This window comes from Epinephelus moara, chromosome 8 (assembly GCF_006386435.1).
Source record: "Epinephelus moara isolate mb chromosome 8, YSFRI_EMoa_1.0, whole genome shotgun sequence".
In the NCBI taxonomy this organism is placed as follows: Eukaryota; Metazoa; Chordata; class Actinopteri; order Perciformes; family Serranidae; genus Epinephelus; species Epinephelus moara.
The window spans coordinates 11,125,499-11,141,683 of record NC_065513.1 but is presented as its reverse complement, the minus strand read 5'-3'; positions in this window follow the sequence as shown (position 1 = coordinate 11,141,683).

Here is a 16,185-nt window from a genome sequence, read left to right as displayed (position 1 = left end):
CTGAAACAGTCAGTCCCTGTAATTACTGCTATCAATAACATATGAAAGTACACATTGACGCCACTGCTTTGTGTGGAACCGACCCCCTCACAGAGACAGCAGAGCAATACACCTAGCAAAAACTAATGCAATCTAATTCCACAGTCCTGCAATAAATCCTGCTTTCATGAAGGTTATAATGTTCAGTTTTGTTTAAACTGTTTCACAGAGGCGTTGATTCAACTTTATGGTCATTTTGGAGAATGGAGTTTGTGTTGTACTGAGACACCCTTCTGTTCAAGGAAGTATTTCGAACTAAACTAAATATTAGAAACACCTCTCACTATAACAACACAGTTCAACAGCACCACAAACTACATCCTCCATAATGACCATAAAGTTGAATCAACACCTCTCTAAAACAATTTAAACAGAAACTGTACAGTACAACCTTCATGGAGGCAGATTTATGTAAGAACTGCTGTGTTATCAAACTGCAGTAGTTTTTGCTGTGTGTACTTTATAAACCGGCAACTAGATATATTTGTGCAGTCATAATCAAAGAAGCAGTGCAGTGTCAAGTGCTCGTCATTTCTGAATCCAAAAATAGATTTAAAAATAGGGTATGTAATCAAGATAACTACACAACTTACACATCCTTTCCTGGAGAGGGGATCCTTTAATGTCAGGAAGAGGGTAACAATTTCCAAAGCATATTTCTCTTTAGTAACTCGCTGAAGAATTCTCCTGCAAAGAAAATAAAAAGGCAAAATTGTTGTTTGCTCACATTCACACAGAAGCACCTGTGCTCTATAGGCCTGGAACGATTACCAGATTTCTCCAGTAATGTGAGTCTACGGCAGGGTTGAGCTCATTACTGTCATTGCTGCTTTTTCTCCAAACTCGATCAAGCACCCACTGATGTCCTTTCACAATCCGACAGTGTTACTGGTAACAAGCTTCCAGTAATTCAGCCCCAAAGAAAACACATTTGTGAATACCTACCTACATTTTAGCAACTACAGAGTTTGTGCAATTATATAAAGACAAAAAAACGAAAGGAGGTTATATTGTTAACCGCTTAACTGCAGGGGGAAAATGATCCTAACCATCAAATCTAAGCCCAGGTATTGCAGATTTACCCTTCAGTCTCATCTATGTGTGCTGTAAGAATGGTAACCATCTGCCTTCCTCTATTGTCACACAGTGTCCCAGTTTCTTCATATTCTACAACCACTGCTTTCCCTCCTGGTTTTCTCCGCAGGATCTGTTAAAGCTCTGTTTATCAGCTAAACAGATTATGACAACATTGAATTAAAGTGTCACTCGTCATAATGTATACGTCTAACAAGGCTGAACAATCTGGCCTGGATTTGGCACTGTGTCTATCAACAGCCAAATTTAATGAGTTGTTCCTTGGTCAACAAGGCACCTTTCCGGAGTTATAAAAGAATCTGTACAAAACAATTGACCCTGCGACCCAACATGCTGACACTCAAATGATTAAAAACAAAACAAACAAAGAAAAAGAACAACAAAAAAGTATTTCTTTCCCCCAGATGTGTATTTAGCAAACTAGTTTCAGACATTATCATGATACCAGGATAGTAGGATGAGGATGATGAATGAGGATGGAGGTGGTGATTGAGATGTGCCTGATTCAAAGAACAAAAGATATGATAAACATTCTTATTTGTAGCATAGTTGTGGATCTGCTCATCTAAAATGTGGATGTAGAATCAAGTCAATGTAATGGATTATTCTGAAATGGGCACTGCTGTTAATATAATGTAATGTTTTAAATTAACCGTTGTCTTGACTTAACTTTCCTTGATAACGTCTTGATAAATCCCTTTCACAGTGGATTGTCTTCTGCATGCTCACAAGGATGAAGAATTTCTCTCTTACTAATAAGGCTGGATTGCACTGACAAGAATTAATTTTTAACTTAAAATCTGTTGCACCAACTTTAAAACCAGCTGAAAATTAAGAAATAATACATTTAAACCTTGTTATAAAAGTTACTTTAGTTTTTACTCTAAAGCTAGATAAATTCCAATTCTGTTGCACCAAAACTTTAAATTCCAATTCAAAATGTGATCCAGTATAAAGTGCCCCAGAAATGAGTCCTAAAACCAGAAAATGAGTTAGCAGTTTTGCACTTCTGAAGTCAATGAGTTTTTTGAATGGGTTTTTGGTCAAATGCCTGAAATAAGGTCTGTGGTTAACACAAGAAAGCTTAAGTTACGTTTACATTTTGTTCTACAACATAAAATACCTAGTAAATTTTTAAGCTTTTACGTGTCTTAAAATAGAGGGTTGTTAACAAGTGGCTCAATGAGATCACAGAGCGTCATCATGCTGACCACGGCTTTACAGCCTCGTTGTGATGGTGACGTTAAGTCATACGATTGTAGTGTAGCCTAGTTCCTTTACAGTCTAACGTTAGCTTTTAACTTCCGGCAACTGCATTTAATTAAGCTTCAAAAAGTAAAAAAGTGGTGTTCATTTGTGAAGATTATCTTGCTGAACAAAACATGCAAACGTATCATAAATGTTGCTTAATTTGTGCAATAATCAAAAATCCAATGGATAAATCCCGTAGGCGAGGTAACCAGGGCAACGCTAACTTATGGAGAAAAATGTTGGGAGCACTCTGTTAACTTTGAACATAGTCTTTAGGAGGTTTAACTTTTCGAATGGCTGCCTCTTTGAGATGGATTGCAAAGTGTTCAGCTCCTCAAAAAAATTTAAAAAAAATTAGTTGAGGGTCAGACTGAACCCAGGTGCGTTTTTAAATGCTGCTAAATTTCAGCCATGAAGTTGTTTCCAAGTTGAACAGGAAGACTGGACCAACTGTCAAACATGACAGTGAAAGACAGAAAGGTTAATATTGCCAGTTGCTGCCTCTTTTTAACTTCTATTATTTAGCCATATTGCTCCATTAATTCGACCAACAAGTTTTTTATTTCAGATAGCTGTAATACCGCCAGCATTACTCACAATCTCTCCTTTTCATGCTGGGGGCGAGTAAAAAAAATGGTTGCATGGTTCCAACAAGTGCACCTGCCCAAGATGTAAAACTCATGTTGAATACCGTACATTCTGTAATGTCACGTCAAACAATGTTTTATGTTAAGTTTTCTTTCTAGTCCAGAGTTCGTTGTATCAGAACCAACAACAGAAATCTAAACACTACAGACATGAACACTGTCACTATCTCACACTTTATTCAATTGAATATGACAAGCCCTGAAAACCCCACGTAAGACTTTCAGTAGTCCTCAGCATACAGGTGGCAGCAGTGGTTGTCAAGGACAGTGTGCAGCATTGAGCTGGAGTCATGCGAGTCAAGCAGGTTAACAGTGGCACTGAACAATCTCATCAGGAAGCGCATCGGGCTGCCATTGAGAAGAAAATGTGTCCGTCACCATTCATACAGCTTACAGTAAGCTAATTTGGCGACAGTCCTTGAGCGACTCTGTACCAGGATTCAAGGTTATAATGTTTTCACCTCGAACATAGGCAGTCAGCGACATAATTAACAAAAGCAAAGAAGGCAGGAGAATGTGAGAACTATTGTCAGTGTCAGACTCAGAGTGTGATGCTGAGCTACTGTATATGTGTACCAGTGCAGTGTGTATTGAGCTCACAGTATAGGGTTATGAGTTGGACCTAAAGCTATACAGTGTTACACAGCACAGTCCCCAGAATGAAACCAAGGCCATGTTACATTTATACATTTAATTTATTTTCGATTATGTTTCAAAGCTGAGTTTCTACTCAGGAGGAGGGGATGACATCTATGGGCAAGGTGGCTACTGAGTAGCAGACAGCAGCAGAGTTAGGAACATTGCCAGCCGCAGCCAAACTGAGAATTTTATGTCAGAATATGATGTTTTCCAAACCGTAACCAAGTGGTTTGAATGCCTAAACCTAACCACATGTTAACTACAGCCTTGTCACATTTGAAATATGAAGTTCCAACATATCTTATATGACACGTACAAATCTAACATATCCATGGCCTACAGAAACGTAAAATGCCAAGATTTATTCTGGCAATTGCGTTGGTTTTACAGCCAGGCTTTTATGATATCAAGAGGATGCTTTTACAGCTTAAACAGTTTTGTTAGAAGTAAGAACTGATGAAAGTTTTTGTTTAAAGGTTTTCCTTTTTTTTGCCTTGTCAGCCTGGTATATGGGAACTCAGAACCTGACAGCCAAGAACAGAAACAAATTGGTGGAAATGTGAAGATAGGTAAAATAAATGAATATAGGCACCATATTTATTGGAAGACCACTGAAACAAATGTCAAATATATATGCAGATCAGGCCAGGCGGCAGGCTCGTCAAACAGCATCTGACACTTCACACCCACTTCACTCTGAATTTGAATGCCTCCTTCAGGCAGGTGCTGGAGAGCTCTGCGGCCCACCAACAACTTGTTTAGAAGGTGCTTTTATATCCATCTCTGTCTTGAACTCCTGATTGATTTTGGACTCTTGACTTATGCTACCTACACGTTTTATTGCCTAACACATGTGGGCGCCTGTGCCTACTTAATTATTCTGTTGTATTTTTGTACATATCTTTAAGTACCTTACACCTCTGCAGGCAATCAATGTCACCATCTTTTTTATTGATCTAGTAAAAACAGTGATATGACCTTAGACCCCTTATTGAACCTTACCCAGTGTCTTTCTACAGGGAAAGTGTCTGTAATAAATGCAACCATGCCTCTATATTCTCCTGATTACGGCAGCATCTTATTTTCCTCCCTGTCAAAACAGTCTGCAGTGGGTCTTCAGTTCATCAGTAACATGACTAAACCTAATCAGAAATGACATGCAACTCCTGTTTTAGCTTCTCTGCATTGGTTGTCCTTTAAATTCAGGATACATTTTAAGACTCCTTTAATCACCTACAAGTTCTTAATATGACATGGCACTTTCTTATATAACTGACTTGTCAACTCCTTACTCCATGACTGTGCAGCTTAGACCCCCCCTAACCATCCATAATTTCAAACTAAAAGCTCCAATTATCTGTCAGCTCAGCCCAGACTGTTGAGTTATAAAAAGGGTCTTGGAACGTATCTTTTCTCTCTGGCTGTTTCTTGTTAAACATGATGATTATTACTTCTCATTTGATGGTTTGTTTTTCCTCCTGTTATTTCAGTTACTTTTCCTGTCTTCATCATGTCTTATTCTAATTGCCTTCTATATTGCTCTGATTGGTCTGTTTTGTTTTGTTTTTTAATTTCATTTGTATCTTTACTTTCTAATCCACTGTCATGTCCACTCTCCCAAACAACAGCTTCTCATTCTCATCTTCCTCAAAAACATCAACACACAGGCAGTCTGTCAGTCATATAGTAAAAAACAACAGGCAGAAGTCTATACACTTGGTATGTATGGTATATATCAAGTTTTGAAAGCCAGATGCAAAGCAATGTTCTTGATTCAACACTGCTGATGCCTGAATTTCTGATCATTTGCAGTGAACAGAAGTATGAATATTGTTTTCTCCCGAAACTTCATTTCGCCAGAACAGCTTCTGAAACAACATTTAGGCAGCCTTGGGACATTGAAACCCCACAAACCCGCAGAAAAATGCATATTAATGATAGTAATGATATGAACAATGTGAGAACATTCATGCATTGTGGAATCACTTCAGTGCTTCCCATACCCAACCAGTGCGGTATTGATGAATTATACAAGACCTCGAAGGCAGTCACTAGACTGGAAATTTCTGCTTGTGCTGAAAAATCCTCCTAAAGTTGCAGCCTGAATAGCACTTTATATTGTTTGGTGTTTGTCAGGTGAAATGTCATTTCCAAACCCTGGATGTCAGATCAGTCAGTCAACACATATGTGTAGTTTTATGGCAGAAATCCCAAATCACCATAACAAACTGCTCCTTAGTCAAAGGATTCTTCGAACCTCCGGTTTACTGGTGAATCTTTGCATTACTTTAAGATGAACTAACACATTTAGTTCTGCTGCTTGCACTGTTTACCATATTGGGAAGTGCAAAGTGAACTTTAAACACGGCCACCCACACAAAACAGATTTCTTTTATGATGTCACCCTGCCACCCGATTCAAACGTTATCACCCTGTTAGATAGGCGTTAGTGGTGGTTAGCAGTGTTATAGATACAGGTTAGAAGGCTCCTGCTACACCAACTAACGTGTTTAGAATGCTGTTATCAGCTGTTAAACGGCTGTTTTTCTCGTCATGACTTGTGTATGAGCTGAGTCTGTCATCGGGAGGTGGAGGATGGTGGATGGTGGATGGCGTGACATCTAGGTGAGAGGGCTGCCAAGTTGCAGATCACTGTTCAAGACCAACAAACAACACGGGTTGTTAATTAGTGACACATCGCAGCTTTCCAGCAGCGTTTGTGCCCCCAAACATGGGTGTTCTAAGCCAAAATGTTTGTTTTCCAAACCATAGCCAAGTGTTAATCACAGCGTTGTTGAAACATAAAGAAAGCAGAGGTGATAACGGCATTCTGAACATACTAATCAGTGTAGCAGGAGCGTTCTAGCCTGTTTCTGTAACACTGATAACCACCACTAACATTAGAAATGGGTGATCCTGAAAGGGAAGAGCAGCAAGTATTGCTGAATTCTCTGGGGAACAGAAAGTGTAAAAGCATATTCATGCTTGGCGGTTTATTCATGCTACTGTTGTACATTAACATTAGCTAATTAGCACAGAACACATAATATAAGAACAGCTGAGGCTAACGGGAGGCCATCATTTTTGCATGAATTTGGTCATGAAGTATTCTACAAACTAAAATTCTGAGCTGATGATGCATGTGGAAAAGTCAGGGGATTACCCAAGTCAGTATATACATCATGTGTAAATCATGACTGTCTGTACCACACATTGTGTCAATCCAGTCAGTATTTCAGTGGAAAAGTGAAATCTTTGCTGGTGCCACTAGATAAAAAAGTCAGGGGATCACCAAAGTAATTTGGGATCATCCTGTGGGAAACATGAAAGTCAGTATAACATTTCATGGCAATCCATCCATTTATTGTGGACCAACTGACAGACCGACATTGCCAGCCCTTGAGCCATGTGGCCACGCGGCTAAATAAAATTATTTAAGTACTAAGAACAAAAGAATGTCAATCTTATGATATTTTATCCAAAAGTTCATATTTCCATTTTTCTTAAAACAACTAAAACTGCATCAAAGTGAGACTTATTTAATCCTGTGTCACTTCTTTCAAGTAAGTTCTTATTTCAAGGCTTAGCTCTAGATTGCTCCCTCTCTTCGTCTCTCAGGTATTTATTCCTTGTCTCTTCTTTTTCTTCATCACTCCGTCTTTACTTTAATCAGGTCTATACCAGAATTAATTAATTATTTATCCACACAAACAAACAGACCAGTTAATCTGTATTTGGCCAGGATTTGTGCTCCATAGCTCCATTACATGCCCAAGAGCCTCTCGAGAGGAGCACTGAGACCTCGCAGAAATATAATAATGGCTGAAGATAATACCAGCCAGGCCCTGAGAGAGACGCGCTGTTTGTTCCGCTGTTATTAGCCCCCCAAAATAAGACGAAGGTGGGGTTATTTTTTGTCCCCGTGAAGAGAGGAAGACAGTGATTATGATGGAGAAGGTGTAAAGAGACCACAGAAGAGAAATTTGATGCTGTTAAAAAAAGTGATGGTATAATCTTGGTCTTCTTCATCCTCATCTTCCCACTCACAGCTGCCTCCACTGCAGGAACAGAACATGTTGTGCTGAGAAGTGACATTTCGAATTTCATCTTGACTGATGCGACAGCAGCAAAGCGCCGTTAACTTTATGGACATGGAGACAACTCTGGGAATGTCTCGGACCATATTATTATTACTATCATGAAAAAATCACTGGGTTTGCCTTCCCGCCCGCTGTATGTTTTCTTCCTCCATTCCACCTTCGTCCCCACCATTTATTATTCTCTACTCCACCATTCCTTTACATTTCCTGGTCTTCTTCCATCTCTTTGTCCCCATCAATCTACCATGCCCTGGTCTCATGCTATTCCCTCACCTTATCATCTCCTCTTCCTCCATTACAGTACTCCATCCTCCTCTTCTCTATCATCACCTCCACTCCTGCCATGACAGAAATCACTACTCTGCTCTCACTCCTACTTAACCATTCCTCTTTCATTTCGTCCTCCTCGTCTCCTCATCTCCCGTCACCGCCATCGACCCCTGGCTACGTTCCTTGTCTTCATCATCCTCATCATCAACCTCATCATCTCCCCCACACTCCCTGAGGCACAGTATTTGTATGTGTTGGATGTACTGTACTCTATAAAAGCTGTATGCTAATGCAGCGGCGGGCTGCAGAGCATTACGGCGAGTGGACCAATTTCAGGAGTGCTTGGCCACGTTTTATTACAGCTCATAAGCCCAAGGTCAGCTGCGTAAGATGAAGAGGCAAGAGCGTCCCGTGCGGCACTCGAATCATTTATCACCCCACTCCGGTCTGCTCTGCGTCGCTTTCCTGTTTCCTCTCTCTCATGTTCAAGCACAGTCCACATGCTGTTCTCAACCTATTCTGTAATTTATGTCTCTCTCCTTTTATCATCTCCCTGGCTTGTCTCGACGTCTCTCTTTATCTTCGTATCTTTCTCTCATGTTTCTGTTAGTTATAATTTTCCTCCTCAATCACCTCTATTACCCTGTTTTTCCATCCTTCTTCCGCTTTGTGCAAAAAACACATCTAGTGCAGTTACAAAGTTCGCTTCCTGTCATTTTTTAATTAGCCTGCTTGTTGACTTCCTTGGCATCATTTTGCTTTTATCAGAAAATGGATCTCCAAACCATTATTTAACATGTCAACAAGTGTGTTGAAATGTTGCATTACTAAGTTTCAAACAATAATGTTATTGTAAGCCACATCAAAGTATAAAGGCATTCAAAGGGTTAACTCATCACGAGTCACGCAGGCCCCAGGGATGTGTACTGAGCTTTGAAACCAATTTCCATAGTGGCCAAACAGTGTAATTACACCATCCAGTGATGCCCTGTGGCTCCAAAATATTTTTTCCCATTGACTTACATGACGAAAGAGACGCTTGTAAATCAGTGGAGATGAAATGACTCGTACCATCAGGATTTGATCCATTCCGTCTGATAACATTTGGAATTTTTAGATGAGCTGCACAATTAAATCATTTTATCACCATTCAAGCATAGGGCTAAAACGGCTCTGCCAGTGGAAGTCTCTGCGCGCTTGCTCGATTGGTCCAGTGATGATTAAGCAGCACTGGTCATCCAGGTCATTTTATATGCAGCGTCATGTTTGGCTTTAAAAGTCCCTGAGTAACTTTCATAGCAATGAATGAGATCCCAACTCCAACCAACACATTCTTATGTTAACTTGTCAACTTCAACCTGTTACATGCATTGTATATTTTCAAAATACACTTCCATGTTCACAGGAAATGTACAGTTTTTTTTATTCAACAACAAACCCACATAGTTGGGTTGAGGCTACAAAAGCACGGGGTTGAGTTTCAGAAAAAAGAATTTGGTTAGGTTTTTTTTGAAAGCTGATGATTGTTGGATCCATCTACCAACCATCCCGCCCACCCCACTCAGACTTTTCGCCCCCTTAACCTTCGTTACTGTCCTGCGGCATTTTCCCCTGATGCTATCCAGTGCCGTTAAACAATAATAGCGACTGGCCACATATCATGCCAACACAACGAGACAGCTTTTTTTTTTTTTTAAGATATTTTTGGGGGCATTTTCAGCCTTTAATGGATAGGACAGACAAGTGTGAAGAGAGAGAGGGAGTGACATGCAGCAAAGAGCCACGGGCTGGAGTCGAACCTGGGCCACTGCGGCAACAGCCTTGTACATGGGGCGCCTGCTCTGCCACTGAGCCACCGACGCCCAGAGACAGCTTTTTTTGTCAGTGTCTGACATCAGAAGTCACTGCCCAAGCACCAGTTTTTGACAGCTTCAAAGTGAGACTGGGTTTCTCTAACACTATCCAGTTCTCTGTATACATGGAACATGCCAGCAAAGAGTAGCTTCTTTACACATTGAGCAAACAAAGAGCAACATAGGATTCATTTGGAATCATGTTTCTGTCTGTCCACTTGATGAATGTAAGTCCAGTATCTCCAATCTCGCAAGTAGGCAAATGTAGTGTGGGTTTATCAGAGTGTTTCTAGACACAGGTTGATGAGAGCTGTGAAATTAAAGTAAAACGATAAAGTTGTGTGTCATTAAACCAAAAGAATGAGCCGAAAGACACTGGAATGCTGCAGAGTTGGATGTTAGTTCTCTGTGGATTTGTCAATGAGAGTAACACCTTTCACCTTCTTATTGATATTAGAATATTGATTGGCACAGTTTTAATACCTTAAATCTGACACATACAATGCAGGAAGGAAGCGCTGTCTCCAGTGTCAAATTCTTGTGAGCTGTTTAGGTGTTGATATTTTTTGGGGAAGACATGGTTACAATAAGAAGCATAGATTCCCATAAATTTTTCAGATAACACAAAGGATGTTCTGGTTAAAGTGTGTTGTCTCTTTCTCCGTTCAGAGTTTAACTTCAGCCACTGCTTCCCTCCTACTCCTTCTCTTTTTCTGTGATAAATCTATGTAGGGCATGCAAACACCTTTCATATTTTTCGCTCAATTTGTTTGTCTCCCCTCCCTAATTTACCCCCATTCTTCTTCTCTCTGCCTCTTTCTCTCTCTCTGTCTCTGCAGGAGGTAGTTAGTTTGATGCAGCTCCTCTGCAGCCGCATCACAAGATGAAGAACACACAGTGTGGCTTTACACCAGGGAGAGGCTTGCGTGTGTGTGTGTGTGTGTGTGTGTGTGTGTGTGTGTGTGTGTGTGAGAGAGAGAGAGAGAGAGAGGGAGAGTGTGTGTGAGGTTTTTTCTCGTTGGTCACAGCAGAGGTTCGGTGTGTCCTCTGAAGTGGGAATGGACAAGAAGATTGTGTCTCTTCACATGTCTATACAAACTGTATAAAGGGATTATGTGTATGCGAGTGTGTTGAACAAGATGTGTGTGTATGTGTGTGTGTGTGTGTGTGTGAGAGAGTAAGTGACAAAAAGAATCCTTTCTTGTGACTGCTCTAGCGTAAAGAATATGTGGTATGTATGTGTGTGCATGTCATTTCATTGGTCTACCACTTCTCAAAAGTGAAACTGAGAAAGCTTGACACTGAATGTGTGACAGAGACGTAGAAGGCGAGAGAAACAGAAAGAAAGACATGAGAAAGAGAGGGAGAGGGTGATATAAGGAGGGAGAGAGTGCTGACACGTTGTTTGGCCAGGTGCCATTCCTTTTTCTTTTTTTTTTCAGGAGGTCATTTGGAAGCTCATCTGCTAAATGGGTGCTTCGATTCTTCAGCTCCAGCCGTCTCGTAATTATTATTATTGTCACGGCTAAAGCTCAGGCATAATAGCTTGTAGCCTCTGCTGCTAAATGACTTAACACAGGGTGAGAACATTTCCTGGTGTGACCCCCTCCTCAAGCCTCTTCACCTCCATTTTGGTCCTCTTCTCAGACTACATCCACACTAAGCAAATCTAGAAATTGCTGTTGTCCAAAAGCAACATGTGTCTGCACTACACCCTATTGTTTTTGGATAGTTTTGCAAAGAACCCAGTCCATGCTGATGCCTAGACATTTGATAAAACATAAATCTCTAATTTGTCCTATTTTGGTTGGCAAACATCACAATTGTGTATCGCAGTCAATCGGCCCCATGCAAGAAACAATATACGGACAAATGTTCCCTTATTTTTGTACATATCCATGATTTGTTCTTATTTTGTTAGTACCCACTGATTTCAGTGATTCACCAATGTTTTCTTATTTTCTCTTAAGTAAGAGAAAACATTTCATGTCTGGTTGAGAGCGCTCTTACCAAGATAAGAGAAAAACATTTTGTTTTCACAGTCCACAAATTGTCTGGTGCAAGGAAAAACAAGTTTTATGTTTGAGGAATATTTAAAAAAAATGCAATTAAGATTGTGTTTCAAAGTAATTAAAATGATTGACTGAAAGAAATACTACTTTACTTTTTTTAGGAATTTGAGGAACTATTACTCTACTTGAGTATTTTACTCAAGTGGTTGCTGACTTTGAGGCTGCTGACTGCTGAGGCGTATTAGGGTGATGAATCCATAGAGACTGGGTGGTGATGGAGAGGTGGAGGGTGCGCACGCGACGGCAGCAAGAAAGGACTACGGCAGAGAAAAAAACATATTTAAAATGAGGAGCAGTAAACAAACATAGGCTGACAGAGAGGGTGTGTCACTGTGCTATTGGTTGATTGTGAATCAGCTGATGACTCAATTGACCTTCCCAGACAATGACACCTAGAGATAGTGAGTGAGCATATATGCAAGGAGTGAATGGCAGGGTGAGAAAGAAAACTTAAGCCTGAGCATGAAAAGTATTGTCTTCCCGACTGAACTTTTGGTAGAGCTTCATTAGTCAGTTAATTAGAAAATTAATTGGCATCTATCTTTTATAATCGTGTAAGTCATTTTTCAAACATTTCATGGTTCCAGATTCTCATATGACTTTATGTACTTGCTGCTTTTCCTTTTAATTATATTAATTATTTTGATTTATTGAAACTTTTTGCTTGAGTATATTTTAATGTTAAAACATCAATACATTTCCCTGACCGCACTTACAAAATTTTACTTAAGTAACATGTTTAATACAGGGCTCTTACCAGTAACAAAGTACTTTTACAGTGTGGTATTAGTACTTTTACTTAAGCAAAGGATCTTATTACTTCGTTCACCACTGCTACTGACATGGCAAAAGTTTTGTCATTGATGGGCTTTTGGTTTTCCTGTAACACCAGTGCTGACACTAGAAAATTACATTTACTTAACAGTATGTCAGTTTCACTAAGACTGAGGTTCTTCTTCCTCATATCTTAGGCATTAGCCAGGCAAAGTTCTGGCACATGAAGGCGCACCTATGCTACTAGGTGACTTATGATCAAGTGGGATTTGTCATTCAGCACACCTGGGTAAGAACAAATTTGAATGGTGCATCTGGAGTTAACTTCACTTAAATTTTGTCTTAGAAAATTAAGAAGCCAAGCAAGGACGTTGCTGCAGGAGGCCCAGTATCTGGTAAGTAGTGAGACAGACACTTAAAGAAGCTTAATACAGCAACAAACAGCTATTTTCTATGTAAAGATAAAGTGATGTAATGGCGTCCTGAAGAATGAATTCACACTATGTCTGTGTGTTGTTATCCATTGTCAGCACTGTTTGCGTTGTTAGCACCATTAGCTGCTCGCCAACTCCATGTTCAGAGCCATGTGCACACAACAGGTTAATCATAGATACACCCTGAATATGGTATGGAGCCCCTTTAGGTGGCTGTTACTGGATTTTGTTCCCCAGTTTTACCCATGAAAAATAGAATGAGACAAATTTGCTTCCAGTTTGAAGAGTTAAATATATTTGATATTGCCATGCAAAATTATGAGCTATTACATGATAAGCATTGTTATTTGCAACTTACGGAATGTTGTTGTACTGTAAGCCTGCTAGCGATGCTAACCAGCAAAGTTTCTGCTTGCAACTCTGCCCACATTATTTCCTGTCCTGCCTGCTTTTTATCTCAGCACATGAGTATATTTGGCCCGGTAAAAATCCCCTCAGACCAAATTATCACTCACATTTTCTCCTTCTCTATATCAACATCACCATTGCCATTTATTATTTTTCTCCACAATAGCACCTTTGTGTTTCCTTGTCCCTTCCCTCCTCTTTGTCATCATTAATGTACCATGTCCTGGTCTAATGATATTCCCTCACCTTAACATCTCCTCTTCTTCCATCACAATTTAGTCATCCTCATTTATATTTATATTATACTTAACAGTGTCATCACCAGATAACTAAACAAACATAAAATAGCATTTGGATCTAAACTCCATTTATTACATTCACACTAAAACTAAATCTAATATTTCAGATTGATCAACTCGGGGGACAATATTTGAAACGTTTTTGGGTGTGAAAAATGTCAACTATAAGTTCGGCTTTCAGACCCAAAACAGCGGTGTTAATTTAAAAAAAAAAGGCAAAGGGCTCCACTGGTGGGGGTTGAGTCGATAAAACTGAAGTTCAGATCCATGAGTTTGAAGTCTTATCAGACACCGAACATCTGCACAGAGGTGTATAATTACTTTGCGGAAGGATTTTATATTTCTGTATGGGTGACACTGTTTTTTTCTTTTGTTGAAACATTTGCCAGGTGAACTGTAGGAATATGGCATTCATGTTACAAAGTAGTTTACCAGAAATGTACATTTAATTTGTCAACTCTGGGCCTTGTGGGACTTTGCATTGCTTTCCTGCAAAAGTTGATGTTGTTTGTCAGACAACTCTGAGTTTTTGGGGGGGTTTTTTGGCCAAGGCCCTCTGCATTGGCAGTGACCTCAATAAAATGAATCAGCTCAAACCCCCCACCCCTTGCTGTGAGACTGGAGGGGCTTGCTGTTCTGACCAGCCCTAACACCACAGGACATATACTCACCATCTCCTAGTCCATACCCACTCGCACAATCTCACACACACCGCCACATAGCCATACAAACATCACCTCCCCACAAACACCCACAGATCCACTTCAAACACATACAGCCCCACTAATGTACTTCTCAGATCTAGACTCCCCCTCCCCCATGTCGCCACCCCTGGCAATGCCCAGTCTTGTTATCTCTGCATGTGCCTCACCCTATCTTCTCCCTCCTCCTCCTCCCTCTTTTCCAGCACCCCTCTGAGACTAGAGCTTTCGTTTGATGGCACAGCGTGGGACCAGCCGCACCGGAGCACCGGGGCTCATACCGATGAAGCCGGCCTATCTAGGCCACAGTAAGCACACACTCTCATCAAGTGCTCTCTAATTAGAATTCACTGATACTGTAGTTTTCTAGGCGAGGGGAGAGAGGAGCTCGAAGGAAAGCCTTCTATAGATAGAACGAGAAGAATGTCTAATTAAGGTCTCATTCTTCTCCGAGTCTGATTGCATTGCATCCTCCTCTCCCCCTCATTCTCTCCAATTATGAAACCAGCGTTGGCCTTTCTTCAGTCCACGTGGGCAGGGGGGTTTTATCTTGCCAGCACCGGGGTGTGAGGAGACTGACAACAACACTGGTGGAAGATCTACAGGGCCAAATGCGTGGGCAGGTGAGAGGAGCGTGTGTATGCGTGTGTGTGTTTGCGTGAGAGAGTCAGAGAGATAGGATAAATGAGTGGGGCTGTATGTGTTGTGGCTGTCCTTAAAAAGAGTTTGACTTATGATAACTCATATTTAGAAGTATCCCTATTCAAAATCAATTACTGCAACTATAGCAACACCTACTCGCACAACTAGCGACCAGCCAACATCAGCATGGCAACAACCACAGTTAGATGATCTTGTATGAGCGAACATTATCAAGACATCACCCTCTAATAACTGTGAACTAGCTGACAAAAACAAAACAGGCACTACAATTGGAAACCTTTTAACATGCTCACACACCACAGACAACCAGCCTAAAACCTTTGCAGCTGCCAAACAACGAGTCACCACTTTGCAAAAATAATTATTGAACTCAACAACACCTACAACATCACCTTGAAACAATTAATGCTACCACCATCAAGTCACCATATGTGCTGGAATTCCAGTTAAAGTTGTTGTTGTTGTATTCTGAACTCCTTCTCCTTGCCAGGAAGCTCTGTAGGGGAAGCCTTTTTTTTCCTTTTCTTTTTTCCTAGGATGGCAAAGGTAAGACCCACCCTACTTTTCTCCGGATTTGCTGGTACTGGTTACTTTTGTTGGTTGGGCTGGTTAGGTTTAGGCATCAGCCTTGACACTGGTTTGGGTTAGGGTAAGAATAGTCTCTATCAGTGTTGGGTAAGGGTTACTTTAAAAGTAATCAAAGTATGTTACTGCGTTACTTTTTTTAAAAAGTAACCAGTTACTTTACTGCGTTACTCCCTGAGTAAAGTAACTCAGTTACTTTAAAAGTACTTCCAACGTTACTCCCTGAGAAAGGTAACTCGAGCACTTTTAAAGTACTTTTGAGTATTCTACATTTCCTATTGGGCAATGGACCACAGGGCACTAAGCCTACATTTTTTTGTCTCCAAAATTAAAGTTATGGACCACTTGCCCTTCA